Genomic DNA, 14,577 nt, shown 5'->3' on the forward strand with positions numbered 1-14,577 from the left:
AAGTGATGGTGTGTCTCAGCTCCACAATGTCTAGGGCTTGAGCTGGGAAGATTTAAGTGGCTGGGGAAGAGTCAAATGGCCGTGCTGGGATCATTTGCCGCTGCTTAATTCACAGAGCTGGTGCTAGATTGGGTCCAGCTCAGATTACAGACTGGTGTGCCTACATGTGACCTCTCCATGAGGCTTGGCTTCTTCGTAGCATTGGCAAACCCAAGGAAGGTCTTAAAAATCATGTTTTAAAACCACCACAGCCGATATAAAACTCTAGGTTTAAAAATCACTTTTCCCCCTTTGGAATTTAAAGCCATTCAGTGGGAATATCTAATCTAGAAACTAATGATTTTCAATTTTATCTTTTTTTTTTCATTTTCTCTTGTAATTTTTGCATTTTGATTTTTCACTTTGCTTAATTTCTGAAATTTCTATTGGTTAGTATACTGGCTTTTTTGACTTGATCAGTTCTTGCATCTTTCCCCCCCAACCCTCCCATCTTTTTATTTTGTTCAACTTCCTAGATTTTCTTAACTTCATCTTATAGTTTTAAAAATGCTATTAAAATTTTTATACAATTTTTAAAGGTTACTTTCCATTTACAGTAATTATGAAATATTGGCTACATCCCCCGTCTTGTACAACACATCCTTGAGCCTATCTTACACCCAATAGTTTGTACCTCCCACTCCCCCACCCCTAATTTCTATTTTTGGAAATATGTAGGAACTCACTTTTGTTCTCTGATTAACTTTGTTCTCTGATTAACTTTGTTCCTAGCGTTCTATTTCTGGGTCATAGATTCAGTATCTTCTCTTACTTATCTGACAATATTAACTATGATGATAATGATTAATTTTTGTTTGCTGCCTGCATTATCTTTTGTTTTTTATTTGTTTTAGTCCTTGTGTTTGACCCTGAAGAATTTCCTCAAAATCCTGGTAATCCTTTACCTTTGCGAGGGTGACCAGAAAAGATGATGAAAATAATTTGTAAATGTCTGTGGTGGTAGTGGTGGCAGTGGGGCACTTAATTCTAGAGGCATTCTATTGATAGAAGAGAATTCTCAAATTTTCACAGAAAGATGCTAAATATTAGTATTTATGTAGCTTTTTACTAATTTGGTTTCTCTAGGTTTAATAATTTGGTTTTAATAATTTTGTTTCACCACTCTCGTATTAGAAGTATAGGGCTAGATATCAGTGTTCTGGGGGTAGCAGGGAGTAAGGGATCTAAGAAGCCTCACCACTCATATGCAGATTTTATTCCATTGTTTTTATTCTAGTATCTGACTCCTCCCCTCTCCTGTCCCCTGTATGTCTCTAGTTCAATTTTTCCAGCAAGTAAGGTATTGTACGGTAAGTATTTTCCAAAATTTAGAACATTAGTAATAGTAGGGACAGAGATTTGCAATCTAACTTCTCCTGATTAAGACTTTCTACCAACCTCCTCTTTTGAACGCCTACCTAACCCTGGCCTTTTATAGTATTTTGTTCCTCCAAGAACTAAGCCTTTTGTGAGTTCAGGATAGATTGGCTCAACTTCTCATTACTATTCCCGTATATTTAAATTGCAGCTTTGTCTACCTACTCTGCTTATGTAAGTCACCTCTCCTAGGTCTGCTTTTCAGCTTCAGAATAATGAATTGGGTATTCATCTGCCTATAGTCATCTCTCTCATTTTCTTTATCCTTTGGTTTATGTCTTTTCTGTTTCATTTACTGTTATTTCAATATATGTTTTGGAGGCAGTAGAAGATAAACACAATCTATTCTTTGGGGTAGTCTAAATGTTATAATAAACAAACTCCAAATCTCATAGGCTTAACACAATAAAGGTTCATTCCTACCCACATCACAGTCTATTGGGGGGTGGGGATTGCAAGGTTTACTTCCCGTCATGTGGTAACTTAGGAATCCAGACACCTTTCAGCTTGATACACCACCATCTCCTCCCTAGGACCTCATCAGCCTCCTGGATCCTCTTCACATTAGAGAAAGAGAGACCATACAGGATAGGGTGGAGGTAACTCCAGACTGGGGAGTTACGTATCACATTTGTCCATGTGGCTATGACTAAATTCAAGTGAATCGCGGAAGTGTAGTCTGGCTGTATCCTGTGAAGAAAAGGAAGTAAGTTTGATGAGCATCCAACTTATCTCTGCTGAACACATATTTTCTATTTGTCATTAAATCAGAAATCTCTAATATATACTCTTACCAAAATGTACTCATCAGTCAAATACAGAGAAAAAGATAGTTTAATTTCTATGATTTCTACATGTAATTTATTATATAGGATATATGTGCAAAATCTAAGTTATGATAACCAACATGTTGAAAACTTGGTATAAAATCTAAGGAATATTTCTTTAATTTAATTGGGAAAGAGGAGTCTAATGCTAATTTCAAATCACTTGAACATAATTTTCTCATCTATTAAATAGAGGTGGTTCTCGGTACCCTTCTACTTGAACTTTTTTTTTTGAAGAATATTGAAATAATTTCTATTTAGGGCATTCTCTAAGTGTCTTGGAAGAAAGACACCATGGAAATATAAAAGAACAAAACATTTATTAAGGGGAGAAATTTTAAAACACACAAAATTTGTTCTTTTTCATTGATTTATTTTTAAATTATTGACTCTACTACCCAAACTTTGGACTGGGTATTCAGATGGTTAGTTCACCTGCCATTTCACCTGTAGCTGGTGAATCCAGCTTTAACTGATTTTAAGTTTTAATTTCAAGTTCTATAATTAAATTTTTTTTTCTAGATAAGTGGGTTTGATTGACGGTGTATCTTGTTGAGTAGCTCATTAGCAAACACTAAAGTTTCATTTTATAAAATCCATGTCCATACACGTCTGGCTACAGACATTTTGTGTCAGGTAACCAAAGTTAGTAATCTGTTCTTATGAACAACTTTTTAAATGACATACTTTTCTTGTACATGATGAACAGCTTTCAACTTCGTACCAGTATCACTCCTTGACAGTAAGTTGAATGTCTTGATAAACAATTAGCCTTTTTCACTTGTAAGTTCTCAAATTATTCCAGAAAAGGAAGTCCAATGATGACAGAAGAGAACAAATATGTGGGAACCTATCTTACTCCTTAGAGAGATGGGTTCTGCAGGCATTGCCGGACAGAGTTGACTGCATATAAACATTTTAAAGTTTTTATCATTAAATTTATATACATTTTGTATTATACTGCATAATGTATTTTTGTCTAACTTAAAATATTATTTTCCTTCCAAAATCATCCAATTAAATGTATGCTTAAGGACATGCTTGCTCTTTTTTTTTTTTTTTAACTCCTGTGGGCCATATTTTGTATTTCTAATCCAGCTTGGAAAAAACAGCAGTGAAAAGATGTTACAAATATCAGAGTTCCCTTCCCCGCATTGGTGAGGGGTGGTAAAAACCTATGGCTTTTCACTTCAAATTTATATAAATAGGTTTGCTATTTCAGTTGAATTTCACACATATTTAGTAACTGATAGGAAAAAGTTTAGACAGTAACCAAATTTTTTGTCTTATCTTCCCTTTATATCAACTGGAACAGCATTTTTTCAGATTTTTTTTCTCTATACTAGTTGAGATCTCAATTACTATATGAACTTGTAGAACCCTTCTGAGATGTGTAAGCAGATAGATAAAAGTTAATCGGCTAATCACATAGGCTCTGCATTATGTGGGCTGTTGAAAAATGCCTGTATTTCTAATATTACAATATCATCATTGTCTTTACAAGAAAAAGTGATAGAGTTGAAATCTTTTAGTCTCCTTAAAATATAGGTCATATTCTATTAGATATCATGAGATTAAATATCAGCTCCCGAATAATACAATATCAGGAAAATAATGGGTCCAACTAAAGAAACATTTGCAGAAATTTGCTGAACACTTACGAAATATATAGACTTTCATCTTAAATTTTCCGTTGGCAGCTCAAAAATTGGGCCCATCTGCTTATGGATTCTCCATTATCCTTTTTCAAACTTCCCACTTATTTTCTTTCTAAAAGATACTTCATCAGTATTTTTTTTTTTTTTGGCCACTGTCTTCCCAATTCCTCCTCAAACTTTTAAATTATATACTCCTTCTCCAGTATCTCCTTTTGCAATACTTCTTATTCCTGTCTTATTTATGCCAGATCTTCCTTCCTTTAAAAATAACAGATGGGGGCTTCCCTGGTGGCACAGTGGTTGAGAGTCTGCCTGCCGATGCAGGGGACACGGGTTCGTGCCCTGGTCCGGGAGGATCCCACATGCCACGGAGCGGCTGGGCCCGTGAGCCATGGCCGCTGAGCCTGCGCGTCCGGAGCCTGTGCTCCGCAACGAGAGAGGCCACAACAGTGAGAGGGCCGCGTACCGAAAAAAAAATAAAATAACAGATGGGTTTTTTTTGTTGAGTCCTATGAAATTGCTGATAATTGACTCTCTCTTGACCTACAAAGTGGCAATTTCATATGATTCAATCTATACGTGATAACTGTATCCTACAAGGTATTTGCTTCCTTTTAATGCCAAATTTTTCAAACATGGTATTTAGTTTCTTTAAATTAAATACATATTGTTTCCTACTCTCTTGTATCTCAGATCTACTTCATCTGTATCCCTAAGGCCCTCAACCCTCCTGAACTGTCAAATTGAGTTACCTCTTCTGAATTCTCTTTACTCTTTACACCTTTTAAATACATTGGCGTTGCTTAGGAAACTTCTAATCACTCTGATGCTTTAACATTCTAGCAGTCCTTCTACCTTTCTGACCTTTTTTCTTTCTTTCTTCCCATCACTCTTCTTCTTGCTTTATTTTAGTTGTGGATCTTTCCCATGTCACTCTTTGGACCCAGTTTCTCCTGACTTTAATCTTTAATCTTTAATCTTTAATCTTTCTTCTTTGGAGACTTCAACCCACACTCATTGTATTGATGAATGTATTGGGGTGTTTTGTCACCCCCCAAATTCATTTGTTGAAGCCCTACCCACCAGTACCTCAGAATGTTACTGAATTTGGAGGTGATGAAGTAAGTTAACATGAGGCCATTAGCATAGCCCTAATCCAATCTGACTGGGGTCCATTAAAAAAAACAAACAGGAAATTTGGACCTACAAAGTGACCCAGGGGTTATATATGCACAGAGGAATGACAGAGTGAGAGCACAGTGAGAAGGCAGCCATCTATCTGCAAGCCAAGGAGAGAGGCCTCAGAAGACACCAAACTTGCCAACACCTTGATCTTGGGCTTTCAGCCTCCAGAACAGTGAGAAAATACATTTCTGTTGTTTAAGCCACCCTGCCTGTAGTATTTTGTTATGGCAGCCCTTGCAAACTAAACAATAATCTATATGTTCCCCACTTCTATTTTTCTGTGGAATAGGAGTCCTGGCAGATATTTTGTAATAAACAAATGGTGGTCAAATAGATTTGAGGAACTTTATAGTTATGAATCCACTGTATTGAGATTTGTAGTGCACATAGGATATTAAAGACAGATATTCTCAAGTAAAGAAAGTTTTTACTCATGCTTCTCAAACTTATTTTGTCATGACAATTTTTTCTTTTTATATCTTCCTCAATACCTCATAACATCATATGGAACATACTTTGGAAAATCCTAGTCTATATCTCTTGTTCTAATCTCAAACCATATTTTCAGTTATTATCTCTACCTGCCTACACATTTGTACCTGTATATCATTATTGTCTCTTGAAACCTTATTCATTTTATTTCCTGAATTTCTACTAGTTCGTTTCCTCTATCATCCAAGCTCAAATCTTATGCCATTTCTGACTTAGTCTTCTGTTTCCCTTGGCGAACTAGGTATGAAGTCCTTTCAGTTATTCTGTATGGATTGATTCCTTTGGATCATTCTAGAGGGAATCTATCATGATATAATTGGTTTATTGTTATAGGCCCCTAAATGATCTTCCTGTCTTAGTTTCTCCTTCTCTATGGTAAACCATACCATGTGACTCAAATTCCTCAATTTTTTTCATTCCCAAAACTACTTTTACCAGAACACCCTACTGATCCAAAACCTTTTGTTATATCACAAACTCCCTAGCTTAACATTTAAGGCCCCTTTGAATCTGATTCTGACTTACATTTTTCTACATTACTCCTCTATTAGAGCTTTCCGTTCTGTCCAGGATCATCTGAGACTTCTTTAATTCATCTGAGTTCAGTGAACATTTACTGAGTATTAGTGGGATTGAGAGTCCAGGAATATCTACTGTGAGTCAAATACTGTGGTAGTTCTGCAAGTGCTACATACTCTCTACCTCCCCTCACCTTTGGACGTTTTTTCTTTCCCAATGATGGGATGTGATTTAACAGTCACTGTGCCTCATTCATTCATCTCACACTTGCTAAATATTTACTACTTGATCAAGTCATTAGAGAAACAGAGGTAAATAGAAGCTCCCAGTAGGAGAGAAAGACAAATAAAAAGAAAACAAATGCACATTTTAGACATCCATATATACTATAAAAAAATTAATGTGATAGATAGTGACATCTGGAGGGAAGAAAATGATAAGCCGAGACATGAAGACTGAGAAGGAACATTGCTGGGAAAATCTAGAGTAAGAGAAGTGCTGCCAGAGGGAATGACTGCAGAGGTTCTGAGGCATGGCAGAGCCTAAATGTTTATAAAATATACCAAATTATGGACAATTGAGTTGAATTATCCTAGCGTTAACAACTAACAATTACGTCTGTATTTCTAATCAGCATGCCTTTTATCTCTGATTGTCATTAAATCCTCCTGTTTACTCCAAGCCAAGTCTCATCTATAAGGTCTTCACAGAAATGTCTTCCATGGTGGGCTATCGCTCTAAGTTTTTAGCATACATCTGACTGCCCATTGTGTACAGTATAAATAATTTTTTGGTATTGGTATCTAATACTTGTGCTATTTAGTATTTTTAATGTATATATCTTTGCTTTATTATTATATTATAAATTCCTTAATAAAAAATAATTCTTCATAAATTTTTCAAACACCCAATTGCTCCCTCTCAGAGTGTGATTGGACATAAAAGCTGTCTTTATGGACCTCATTTTCTAGAGCAGAAAAAACTGAAAATAAATATGGCATACAGGTTATGTTAAATTTAAAGAGGCGTACAGTAATTGAGAGTAGAGTTCATATTTGAGTCGTGAAGCTTTTGAGCAATGAAACAGATCATGTGGTATTCTGCTAATTCAGTCTACAGAAAATATAAAAATGAGATCACACATTAAGCTATTCCAAGAAAATAGTTCATATCACATGATTACCAGTTATGGTGACTGCATGGTGAAAAAGAGAGGCTGATAGTCAAGAACCCAAGACTGTCCATCAATCCTTGACCCACATTCTTCAGCAGCTTCAGCCGCTTCCAAAATGACCCTCAGGGAACGTGTGCACAGAGCAGATCAGACAAAATCTCTCTTAGTTTCTGACCAAGCTTTGATACCAATTCCTGTGCAATTTCAAGGTAAACTTTACCAGACCACCTGTGAGTCACAAGATCCCTCTTTAGCTCAATACGTAGACAAAATGCAGTCCTTGTCACATTCTCCCAACCTCTCTAATTTTGGTGTTAAAAGGCTTAACACTAGTAATTTTGATTGAGTTAAAGAAGCAGCAAGGACAAATTAATCTGAGGGGGGAAAAAGCAACAAGTAAAAGAAAGAAAACTTCTAAACTCTGGAGCAGAGTGTGCCTAAACTTTTAAATCCAGTACATCCCCAGGGCAGGGGTGGAGGTTGCGGAAGAAAGAAATGTGGAATGGACCCTTTGCAAGAGGGAGTCAGCCACAGGTTCCCTTTATTGCATAAGTTACAGGGTAGTATTAAGAGAGGAGATTGTTCATAGAAGAATAAAGGAAGTGAAAGAGAAAACTGTGGAGTCACAGGAGATAATAACCACTTGTAAAGGCTCACCTAGGACCACGCTCTACCTCAGGGCTTCTCTTTCACCTCTGACTCCCGCAGAGTTCGTAAACAACCAATCATGAGGCTGTGGAATAGAATGTACCATCTCAGGTGCAATCATTGCTCCTTGTGTACAGCATAAATTAACTTCTAATGCTTAAGAGTTACAATCTGGGTTTAATCTTGTTCCTTCGCTCTCTGGCTGAGGATGTTGGACTGATTACTTCTTGCTGTATAGTGGGGATAATGATAGTATTCCCTCATAGTGTTGATGTGAGCATTATATGAAAACACTGCCTAGTATTTAACGAGTGCTCGACGATTTATCTGCTGTTATTATCATTATACCTTGCCTATCTATACAAAATATAACAAAATGTTTTTTATGGAGTTATATAATTTAATATTTATCTTTCAAGTACTAAGAACAACAGTTTTAGTTTGTGATTCAAATGTCCTACATTAGTAAAGATAATTGTATTTGTTTAGAAGTTGTTTGAATATTTTCTTAAATGACAAAAATCTTTTGGATTCCTGAAGCATGGATCAAAAGGATTTGATATAATATCTTACCTTATAATAAAGGAAAACTTAGTCAACATTTACCCCTAATTCGACCCGATGGTATCATCTATCTTCTATTACCAAAGGTGAATAGTTAGTGAAAGTAGCTAGTAATTAAAAGAAAATTTTAAAAAGAGGTGTTCCTGAAATATAAGTGGCAATGCTGGTGTCTTGGTTATTTAATTCAGGAAATCTTGATGGGCTCATTTGCAATATTAGCTAAGAAGGGTTGATTTTGCAGAATAAATACAAGTAGAAACCAAAGCAGCAATTAATTAGGTTTCCCATTTTAAGAATAATAAAAAGAATTGATGATCCTACTACTTTTCTGTGAGGATTTATTTACTTGTCATTCTTGATTTCTTAAATGCTGCTGCTTTTTTTTTTTTTTTTTTTTTCCGGTACGCGGGCCTCTCACTGTTGTGGTCTCTCCCATTGCGGAGCACAGGCTCCGGATGCGCAGGCTCAGCGGCCATGGCTCACGGGCCCAGCCGCTCCACGGCATGTGGGGTCTTCCCAGACCGGGGCACGAACCCGTGTCCCCTGCATCGGCAGGTGGACTCTCAACCACTGCGCCACCAGGGAAACCCGCTGCTGCCTTTTTAACCTCCTAAGTAATTTCAAACTTGAGTAAAGATGTAACAGATAAAACCTGATTTAGAGTTTATGGATATATTGGAAATAGTTGACTTTTAGAGTAAATACTAAATTTTTAATGTCTGCCATGCTATTAGTTTCCCTCATTTCTGTGTTCTTAGATTTCTCTCAATTTCACTTCTGTTTTGTGTGCTTTGCTTTACCCCTACTCAGAAGAGGGTGAGCAGGTTTTGGACTCAGATTGTGAGCTGAAGAGTAATGCCACCTCATGTCTTTGATCCTGGATGTCTAGAAAAGAAGAAAGAAAATGTTTATTTTTCTTAAATATTGCTTGCAGACATTTGTCAAATTTTTCTTGGGAAATTTTTAAGGTGACTTGTTCACTCTTGGGGAAAATACACACTTAATTTCAATCGTCACACATGTGAACTGTTTAGTGTGAGGACCGTACCATGGTATATTTTACTATAGTTTTTAAAAGTTGTAAGAGATACAGTAGACACACATTTTTAAAAAGTAATAATAATAACTTATTTAGCACACCATATTCTCAACTGATGCAAATGCTTTAGTTGTACTCAACTTTTAAATTATTACAGTAATTCTATGTGGATACTGAGAAAGATGAATGAACTTGCCCAAGTTCTGTGAGAACTAAATTCAAAATTTAAATCCTGGTACTCTGGTTTCAGATTTTGTAGCCAGCTAAGCTCTGAAATTCCAGTCATGTTGTGAAATTTTTGAAAGACAATTGGCCTAAGAGACACAAAAATGTCCACAAAGTAGGCAAGGAAGTTGCTGTTTTCTCCTGTTAACATAGACCTAGGAAGTAGAATAACACAACTAGTAAACGTGGGCACAAGACTTAGTGAAAATGCCATCAGTTAGTTTCATGAGACATACTGTAAGAAGATGAACAGAATAATTTTAGCTCATCTTGAGACAGAGGTCATTTTTAATTGAGGTTCCATAATCTCAATATCTTGGAATCATTTCAGACACATGTTCAGACAAGGGCTCATTTCTTTTTAAATGGTCAAGGTCATCTGAAGGATTGACAGAAATGAAACTGAGACACGATATTTTTTTCCTCACACAACTTAACTTTTAATTCTATGCAGAAGCTACACATCTTGCCTCTCCCAGGTTTGCATTTAGTCTTTTCTTTTTCCTCTTTAACACTGACCCACAGTCCTAGCAATGGCACAGTCAGATTTCTATAGATACAAAACCTTTAGACAAGGACATAGTATATGTGAATACCCACTTTTCACATACATACAAAAGGCAATATGTCATTTAAGGAAACAAGTTAGGTATTATTAAGCAATGATTTTAGATGATCAATCCACATATTAAAAATGGGCCAAATACTTTTCCTGCTAAGTAGAAGTTAATTGAGTTAAATAAGCTAGTTTCCTAATACCTAGTTGTGAATATAATGCATACCGTACACTATTCACGATTTCTAAAATGAGAAGTCCTTTTGTACCTTTATTAATTGGCGTAAAAGAGTTATAAGAAGGAGTAGCTTCATAAATATATGAACCGCAGAGGCAAGGCGGCCAAGGGAGGAGCAGATTCTGAGAAGAAAGGTGTGGCTCAAACTGCCAAGTAGCTGACAAGTCGGATGAGGACGTCTGTCATTGTTCCCCGAGGCCTGTGCTGTTTGTACACCACTCCTCTTATCACTGGATGTCACAAGTAGTTCAAGTGTTTACTGATGATAGCTATGGCACTTCCCTTCATGAGGGTTATTTTTTACTTTTCTTTCTTTCTTTCTCCCTCCATCCCTCCCTTCCTTCCTTCCTTCCTTCCTTTCTTGAAGTATAGTTGGTTTACAATATTATATTCATTTCAGGTGTACAGCATAGTGATTTAGTATTTTTACACTTTATATTCCATTAAAAGTTATTACAAGATAATGGCTGTAGTTCTCTGTGCTATACAGTAATCCTTGCTACTTATCTATTTTGTACATGGTAGTTTGTATCTCTTAATCCCATACTCCTAATGTGCCCCTCCCCCATTCTCTTTCCCCACTGGTAACCACTAGTTTGTTTTCTATATCTGTGAACGTGTTTCTGTTTTGCTATATACATTCACTTGTATTATCTTTTGGACTGCACATATAAGTGATATCATGTAGTATTTGTTTTCCTCTGTCTGACTTATTTCACTCAGCATAACATTTTCTAGGTCCATCCACATTGCTGCAAATGGCAGAATTTCATTCTTCTTTATGGCTGAGTAATATTCTCTTTTAGATAGATAGATAGATAGATAGATAGATAGATAGATAGATATCACATCTTCTTTATACATTCATCTGCTGATGAACACTTGGATGGCTTCCATATCTTGGCTGTTGTAAATAGTGCTGCTATGAACATTGGGGTGCGTGTATCTTTCTGAATTAGTGTTTCCATTTTTTTCTGGATATAACCCAGGAGTGGAATTGCTGGGTCATATGGTAGTTCTATTTTCAGCTTTTTGAGGAACCTCTATACTGTTTTTCACAGTGGCTGCACCAATTTACATCCTCACCAACAGTGTGCAAGGGTTCTCCTTTCTCCGCATCATACCCAACATTTGTTATTTGTAGACTTTTTGATGATAGCCCTTCTGACAGGTGTGAGGTGCTATCTCATTGAATTGATCTGCGTTTGATTTGCTTTTCCCTAATAATGTTGAGCATCTTTTCATGCGCCGGTTAGCCATCTGTGTCTTCTTTGGAAAAATTCCTATCCAGGTCTTCTGCCCATTTTTTGATTGGTGTTGTTTGCTTTTTTTTTTGATATTGAGTTGTATGAGCTGTTTGTATATTTTGGGTATTAACCCCTTGTTGGTCATATTATTTGAAAATATTTCTCCCATTCCTTAGGTTGTCTTTTTGTTTTGTTGATGGTTTCCTTTGCTGTGCCAAATTTTTTGAGTTTAAATAGGTCCAATTTGTTTATTTTTGCTTTTGTTTCTTTTCACTTAGGAGACTGATCCAAAAATTTAAAAATCGCTATGATTTATGTCAAAGAGTGTTCTGCCTGTCTTGTTTTCTAGGAGTTTTATGATTTCAGGTCTTACAGTTAGGTCTTTCATCCATTTTGAGTTTATTTTTGTATATGGTGTGAGAAAATGTTCTAATCTCATTATTTTACATGTAGCTGTCCAGTTTTCCCAGCACCACATATTGATGAAACTGTCTTTTCTCCATTGTATATTCTTGCCTCCTTTGTCATATATTAATTGACTGTAGGTGCATGGGTTTATTTCTGGGCTCTCTATTCTGTTCCATTGATCTATGTGTCTGTTCTTGTGCCAGTACCATGCTGTTTTGATTACTGTGGCTTTGAAGTATAGTCTGAAGTCAGGGAGTGTGATACCTCGAGCTTTATTTTTTTTTTCTTAAGATTGCTTTGACAGTTTGGAGTCTTTTCTGGTTCCATATAAATTTTAGGATTATTCATTCTAGTTATGTGAAAAGTGTCATGGATATTTTGATAGGGATTGCAGTAAATCTGTAGATTGCTTTGGGTAGTATGAACATTTTAACAATATTAATTTTTCCAAAGCAATAAAACAGGATATCTTTCCATTTTTTTGTATTATCTTTAATTTTCTTCATCAGTGTTTTAAAGCTTTCAAAGTATAGGTTCTTCACCTTCCTGTTTAAGTTTATTCCTAGGTATTGTATTCTTTTGGATGTGATTTTAATCAGGATTTTTTTTTGACCTTCTATTTCTGATAATTCATTATTAGTGTATAGGAAAGCATCAGATTTCTGTGCATTAATCTTGTATCCTGCAACTCTCATATGTTAGATGTCTGGGGACAGGGCCATGTAATGGATGACTTCCAAGTTTCTGTCATATGCAGCTGTGTGGATAAGGTGCCTTTAATGGTATGAAGAACTGGAAAAGAAGCCACTTGGGCAGGGATGGATTGTAGATACTTAGTGACATGAAATCAAAGGCAAAGTTTCTGATGTTTAATTCCTTCGTATATATTTGTTCCATAAACTCCACTACAGATAAAACCTTCTGGTAGGTGTTGTGGCTGATGAAAATATGTTCAACACATGATTACTATTCAAGATCTTCCAGTAGGATCACTACAGGGTATAATTTTTTTTGTTATGTTGCACTAATGTTTATCTAAGTACCAAGCCCACTTCTGAAACAGCCTATCCAGGATTCAGTTTTCTCAGTTTTTCTCATTTGTAAAATAAAAGGATTATACACAAAATGCAGTCAATGGACCATTAGTGTTACCTGGTCCTTTACTTTGTTAAAAGTGCAGAATCTTAAGCCCCACCTCAGACCTACTGAATCAGAATCCACACTTTTGCCGGTTCTCCAGATAATTAGTATGCACATTACATTTTGAGAATTGCTATGTTAGATGATCTTCCATGTCCCAAACTCTGTATTTATAGAGCTGAGTCACCTCCTTCCCTCATGGGAAACCTGTATGGGTTTCAATGATCTCTGCCAATACATGTTAGTGGTAGAGTCTGGAGAGCTATTGGTATAATTAACAAATCAACTCTGAAAACCAGTCTGAAAGTATGTAGGGGAACTGGTATTATCTAGATAGGAAAACAAGGTACTGTATTTTATCTCTTATATGGTTAAAACTTGCTTACAAAATACATGTCTCAGAATTAGTCTATAGGGACTTAATTAGGCTTCATGTTTTCACTTATTCTCTTTAGGACAAAAACATTTAATCCTTGGTAAATTGGAACTGTAATCAATTTTATGGCCAATAACTCAGAGTAGGTACTAGGATAATTGGTAAGTACTATATTATGTAACTAATAATCCACAATACACAATAATGAAATATCACAATAAATATTATTATATATGAGCATGCAGCAGTGACAATTATATTTACAAATAAAAGCTGATTCACCTGTGTTTTTTGACAATAAAACTAAAGATACAAATTAAAGAAAGCATTATAAAGCCTTTAGAGTGTGAAAAGTCAAAATCGTGTTATTAAATTGATGGTTTCCTTCAGCAACAATTTGTTACATATTTTTAATAGAATATATCAAATGAATAAATATCATATTTTAAACTTACAGTAATAAAATAGTTTTATTTTTCAAGCATATGCAAGTTAAATATATAACCTATTTACTTTTAATTATATGTACATTAAGAAACTGATAAAAATCCAAATTTAAAACTCATAGAATTCATGGATAATTATTTCCTTTGTAAAGGAATTTTCACATTTTAGAGAGACTAATTTGAGTGTTTTGGGATGCTAAGTCACATTTCCTGCTTTGAAAATACTGTTCAATTTAGATAAATTAAATTTATACAAACATTTTAAAAACACACCTACTGTGAAAAGTGAGACTCATAGATAGTATAAGAATCTTAGATCATTTAATATCTGTTCCTTAACAGGTAGGACGAGGCTAATTTCTACATATTTACATTTTTCTTTTAATTGAATCTTAGGTCTTTTCACAGGCGTGAGAGTT

Source organism: Delphinapterus leucas, chromosome 5, assembly GCF_059928025.1.
Source record: "Delphinapterus leucas isolate spDelLeu-1000000601 "Yukka" chromosome 5, BTC_Dleu_Yukka2, whole genome shotgun sequence".
Classification (NCBI taxonomy): domain Eukaryota; kingdom Metazoa; phylum Chordata; class Mammalia; order Artiodactyla; family Monodontidae; genus Delphinapterus; species Delphinapterus leucas.